Consider the following 6,548-nt stretch of genomic DNA (forward strand, 5'->3'; position numbering starts at 1 on the left):
GGCTACCGTTCATACGGTCATAAAGAGTCAGACACAACTTAAGTGACTTAGCACGCATGCAGACTAGAGAAATGAAAACCAATGTTCACACAAACACTTTTACAGGAATATTTATATTAGTGTTATTCATAATAGCCAAAACTGGAAACAGCCCAGATTTCTTCCAGCAGATGAACAGATGTACAAAATGTGATCTATTCATTCAATGTAATACTATTCAGGAATCAAAAGGAAAGAACTGGGGTGCAAGATTGGTTCAATATCTGAAAAGCAACTAATGTAATACATTCTACCAATTGAATAAAAAACAAAATTTACATGATCATCTCAATAGACAAAAGATGTATTTTACAAAACCCAACACCCTTTCGTAATAAAAAACTCAACAAATTAGGAATAGAAACTTCTTCAGCCTGATAAGGGACATCTATGAAAAATAAACAGCTAACATCATACTTAGTGGTGAAAGACTGAATGCTTTCCTCCTAAGATCAGGAAGAAGACAAGATATCTAATCTCACCACTTCTAGTTAACATGGTAATGGAGGCTCTACCCAGGCTGATTTAGGCAAGAAAAAGAAATAAAAGGTGGGAGGCATAGTTCTTGAGGCTCTAGTCTGCTGTACTCCCCCTTTGCCTGACAAGAAAATGGAACGACTGTTTCTTTCTCCTCCATAACTCTGTCTCCATATTTCTGTTTGGCATCGGAACACAGCGAGCAAAGATTTTGACATCATTTTGCCTAATAGACCTCCGCCATCCTCTAAAGGAAAGCGACCTTACAATAACAAACCTGCTTTTTGGTATATCATAACTTCCTTGATCCCGCTTCATTTGGCCAATAAAAGTCTCATTTTGTACAGCCCCTCGGAGTGTGTTTCTGTCTGCTAGGTTGGATGCTGCCTGATTCATGAATTGTGGAATAAAGCCAGGAAGATATTTTTAAAAGAAAAAAAGGCATCCACATTGGAAAAGAAATAAGCAACACTATTTCTATTTACAGATGACATCATCTTGTATATAAGAAATCCACTAGAAATTATTATAACTAATAAAAAGTTCAGCAAGGTTACAGGACACAAGATCACTATAAAAAATCAATTTTATTTTTATACTCCTGTACAGAACAATCCAGATGAAAGTAAATATCTATGAAAAAGTAAAATAGGCCAGTCTCAAAAAGACAAATATTGTATGATTCCACTTACATGAAATACCTAGACTAGTTAAATTCGTTGAAACAAAAAGAATGGTGGTTGCCAGGGTTTGGAGAGAGGGGTAGAATGAAGAGTTAATATTTAATGGGTCTAGAGTTTCAGTTTGAGAAGATGGAAAATGTACTGTCACTGGTTAATGATTATGTAAGGGAATGTATTTAATACTCCTGAACTATACACTTAACACATTTAAAATGTGTTAACATAACTTTTATGTTGTGTTTATTTTATCACAATAAAAAGAAAAAACGAATGAAGTACAGACACACGCTACAACAATTTGTAAACATTATGCTAAGCGAAAGAAACCAATCACAGAAGTCCACAGAGGAAGTTCCCTGGTGGTGCAGTGGTTAGGACTTGGTGTTTTCACCACTGTGGCCCCAGGCTCAATCCCTGGACACGGAACCAAGATCCCACGAGCTGCATAGCCAAAAAACCCGCAAAGTCCACATATTATATGACTGCATTCACATGAAAATTCCCTGGTGACTCAGATGTTAAAGAATCTGCCTGCAATGCAGGAGACCTGGAAGATGCCCTGGAGAAGGGCATGGCAACCCACTCCAGTATTCTTGCCTGGAGAATTCCATGGACAGAGGAGCCTGGCAGGGCACAGTCCATGGAGTTGCAAAGAGTCGGACACAGCTGAGTGACTAACACACACACATTTACATGGAAGGCTAAAATAAGGAAATCTATAGAGACAGGCTAGGACTAGAAATGAGGGGGGTGAGGGGAAATAAAAGACTGATAGCTAAGGGGCATACATGCTAAGTCACTTCAGTTGTGTCCAGCGCTGTGCTACCCTATGGACTGTCCCTCCAGACTCCTCTGTCCATGAGATTCTCCAGGCAAGAATACTGGAATGGGTTGCCATGCCCTCCTCCAAGGGGTCTTCTCCACCCAGGGATCCAACCTGAGGCTCTTACATTTCCTGTACTGGCAGGCAGGTTCTTTACTACTAGCGCCACTTGGGAAGCCCGATAGCTAAGGTACAAGGTTTCTTTCTTTTAACTGTGCTGGACAGCTTGCAGGATATTAGTTCCCCGACCAGGGATTGAACCTGGGGCCACCACCCGAGTGAAAGTGCCACGGGACCAGCAGGGAACTCCTACAAGGTTTCTGTTTGAGGTGATGAAAATATTTTAAAATTGACTGTGATAATGGTTGAACATATCTATGAATACACACTAAATACCATTGAAGTGGGTGGATTATCTCTCACTAGAGCTGTTTTTAAGCCAACTTTTTCACTTTCCACTTTCACTTTCATCAAGAGGCTTTTCAGTTCCTCTTCACTTTCTGCCATAAAGAACTAAGATCATGGCATCTGGTCCCATCACTTCATGGGAAATAGATGGGGAAACAGTGGGAACAGTGTCAGACTTTATTTTTTTGGGCTCCAAAATCTCGGCAGATGGTGTCTGCAGCCATGAAATTAAAAGATGCTTACTCTTTGGAAGGAAAGTTATGACCAACCTAGATACAATATTGAAAAGCAGAGTCATTACTTTGCCAACAAAGGTCCGTCTAGTCAAGGCTATGGTTTTTCCTGCAGTCATGTATGGATGTGAGAGTTGGACTGTGAAGAAGGCTGAGTGCCGAAGAATTGATGCTTTTGAACTGTGGTGTTGGAGAAGACTCCTGAGAGTCCCTTGGACTGCAAGGAGATCCAACCAGTCCATTCTGAAGGAGATCAGCCCTGGGATTTCTTTGGAAGGACTGATGCTAAAGCTGAAACTCCAGTACTTTGGCCACCTCATGTGAAGAGTTGACTCATTGGAAAAGACTCTGATGCTGGGAGGGATTGGGGGCAGGAGGAGAAGGGGATGACAGAGGATGAGATGGCTGGATGGCATCACCGACTCAATGGACGTGAGTCTGAGTGAACTCTGGGAGTTGGTGATGGACAGGGAGGCCTGGCGTGCTGCGATTCATGGGGTCACAAAGAGTCAGACACGACTGAGCGACTGAACTGAACTGAACTGAGAGCTATTTTTTAAAAAAAGAGAAACAAACTATTGATATATGCTACAACATTGGTGAATCTCAAAAACATTGTTCTAGGGACTTCTGTGGTGGCCCAGTGGCTAAGACTCTGGGCTCCCAATGCAGGGGGCCTGGGTTTGATCCCTGGTCAGGGAATTAGATTCCACGTGCTACAGCTAAAGATCCCACATGCCTTAAAGAAGTTTGAAGATTCCAAGTGCCACAACCAAGGCCCATGGCAGCCAAATAAATAAATTAAAAATGAAACAAAACAAAAAAACATTGTGCTAGGTGAAAGAAGTCAGACAGAAAAGGCCACTTGTTGTATGACGCCATTTGTATGAAAGGTGGTTTTGGGGAAAGAAAAGCAGACGACAGGTTGTTTTGGAGAAAGAAAAGCAGACGACAGGTGGTGTGGGTAGGCCTAGTTCCTGTTCCCTTCCCAGCCTTAAGACTAGAACCGCTCCAGGGGACCACTCACACGGTGACCTGGCAGTGAGATGACGTGGGCAGAACAAAGCCTGGGTGTGTCCGGGGCCTTGCCCAGGTTCAGTCTTAACCACACTTGCCCCCTTGCCCTCCAGCAAATTATCTTGCTTGCAAAGTGCAGGCAGAAAAGAGAAAGTGAGCCAAGAGGGGACTAGCAAGACAGAGCTTGGTGGTGGTGGTGGTTTAGTCACTAAGTCATGTCTGACTCTTGTGACTCCACGGACTGGAGCCCACCAGGCTCCTCTGTCCATGGGATTTCCCAGGCCAGAATACTGGAGCAGACTGACATTTCCGTCTCCAGGGGATCTTCCCAACAGGGATTGAACCCAGGCCTCCTGTATTGCAGGCGCATTCTTTACCGACTGAGCCACCAGCGAAGCCCCCACAACAAAACCTACTGCCTTGGAAAATAAACACCTAGGAGAACTCTTCTTCACTCCTCAGAGCTCCTCCACTGCCCTCCTTTCCCTGCCCCTCTCCCGGGCACTCAGCTGCCTTTGCCCACCGCCACTCCCACCAGCTCCAGGAGGGTCTGGTGTGCTCAGCTTACATCAGTCGCAAAACTGAAGTCAGTTTTCAAAGTTGTAGAGTCTTTCTTTGGCCATTCAGGTCTCAGAAAAGTTGGTCATCCTTCCACTCTGTGGACTGCAAATCTAGTGACCAATGATTTCCTCCTCTCCCTCTTCAGCTCTCCTCTTGTTACCTAGCTGTTACTCCAATAGTTCCCCAAAGTGGAGGGAAGGGGACAAAATTGTACCTTTGGCCTCATTTTTAGAAACCATGGTGTAAAATTTCTCCAGAAAACTGGGTGGAACTAAGAGGCTGAATTTATTTATATATATATATATATATATATAATTTCTTTTGGCTGTGCTAGGTCTTCGTTGCTGTGTGTGGGCTTTCTCTAGTTGCAGCAAGCAGAGACTACTCTCAAGTCGCGATGTGCCAGCTTCTCATTGCGGTGACTTCTCTTGTTGTGGAGCATGGGCTCTAGGGTGCACGGGCTCAATAGTTGTGGCAGATTCTTAACCACAGGGAAGTCTGCCAAACGATATTAATTGGAGGAATTATTGGTTTCAAATTATCTTTCCTTCCCTATCTGCTGCTGCTGCTAAGTCACTTCAGTCGTGTCCGACTCTGTGCGACCCCATAGACAACCCACCAGGCTCCGCTGTCCCTGGGATTCTCCACGCAAGAACACTGGAGTGGGTTGCCATTTCCTTCTCCAATGCATGAAAGTGGAAAGTGAAAGTGAAGTCACTCAGTCGTGTCCTACTGGTAGCAACCCCATGGGCTGCAGCCTACCAGGCTCCTCCATCCATGGGATTTTCCAGGCAAGAGTACTGGAGCGGGTGCCATCGCCTTCTTCATTCCTCCTCTATCTGGGAAAATGTAAATTGCTTGTTTGTGGCAGTCAGAAAGGATCCTATTGGTTGTATGACTCCTTGGCCAAAATTCTTACTGAAAATTAGGACCCTGGAGGGTTATGAAAATGAGGGGACTACACTCTGCACTACCTTCTCTGGATGGTCAGTGGGAACTAGAGCCTTTCAGATGTTCTTGAGCACCAAGCTGGCCATGGCTGGCAGTGGAAGGTGGTAAAGGAGGAGGAGTCATCTTTAACAGAAATTCCTCTAATGTTAACTGCCCCTCTATTCAGAAGTGGCCTCTCTAAACAGCCCTCCTGTCCTCTGATTCTTAGATTCTCCACAGTTAACTTCACACAAGCCTGCTCATACCCATGCAATGAAAAACACTTACCTTTGTCTAGGATGACATATTTGTTTACAGTGACTAATGTAAACTTGCCTGTAGCTCTGTAGTATTGTTTTGCTGTGTCCTGTATTTCTTGTAACTACATAATTATAGTCCATGTCTTCAATTCAAGTTAAGATTTTTTTGGCAAAAGTATTTTATTTTTGATAAGGAGGCACACAACTTCTGGGTATCTCTCCTTTTGTGAGTTAGCAGCCATTGATGATCAATGCCTAAATGATACATAAATTATTAGGGGGTGTGAAATGCACACCTTAACATCTTAATTTGTAAAAATAGGACCATTAATTTCACTTAAAATTTTTTATTAATTTATAGTTGACTTACAGTGTTGTGTTAGGAGCATTAATTTCTGACATTAGAGATTCTAGGCTTCTCATTGAGATTAAAAGGGATAATCTTAGTTATCTGTTGAGCTACTTTTCTTTGGGTGCCGCACATACTTGTTTGAGGTATTTACCAATACCATGCCCCTTAAGTGAAAGTCGCTGAGTCCTGTCCGGCTCTGCCATCGGATGGACTATACAGTCCATGGAATTCTCTAGGCCAGAATTCTGGAGTGGGTAGCCGTTCCCTTCTCCAGGGGATCTTCCCAACCCAAGGATCAAACCCAGGTCTCCCACATTGCAGGTGGCTTCTTTACCAGCTGAGCCACCAGGGAATGCCCCTTAAACAAATAATAAAACTAAGATACAGAAGTAACCTGCCCAGGATCACGCTTCTAAATGTTGGTGGGCTCAGGATTCAAGCTCAGTTTCGTTGAACTATCAAACTTAATGTTTTTCCACTGCTTCCTTAAAAGATTCATTTCTTGTGTTACTACTCTAAGCAAGACACTTGCCCAGCAGCACTCTAAATTATTCAACTCTGTCAACATTACTTTGGTAGTGATATTATTGCCCCCTTTTAATGATAAAGAAGCTGAGGTTCACAGAGGTTAGGTAACTTCCCTAAGGCCATCAGCCTTGGTGTAAGGAAGGAAATGGTTTAAGTGTCCCTAAGTGGCGCGGGTTCCATCCCTGTGTCTGGAAAATCCCCTGGGGAAGGAAATGGCAACCCACTCCAGTATTCTTG

This window comes from Bos indicus, chromosome 23, assembly GCF_029378745.1.
Source record: "Bos indicus isolate NIAB-ARS_2022 breed Sahiwal x Tharparkar chromosome 23, NIAB-ARS_B.indTharparkar_mat_pri_1.0, whole genome shotgun sequence".
Taxonomy (NCBI): domain Eukaryota; kingdom Metazoa; phylum Chordata; class Mammalia; order Artiodactyla; family Bovidae; genus Bos; species Bos indicus.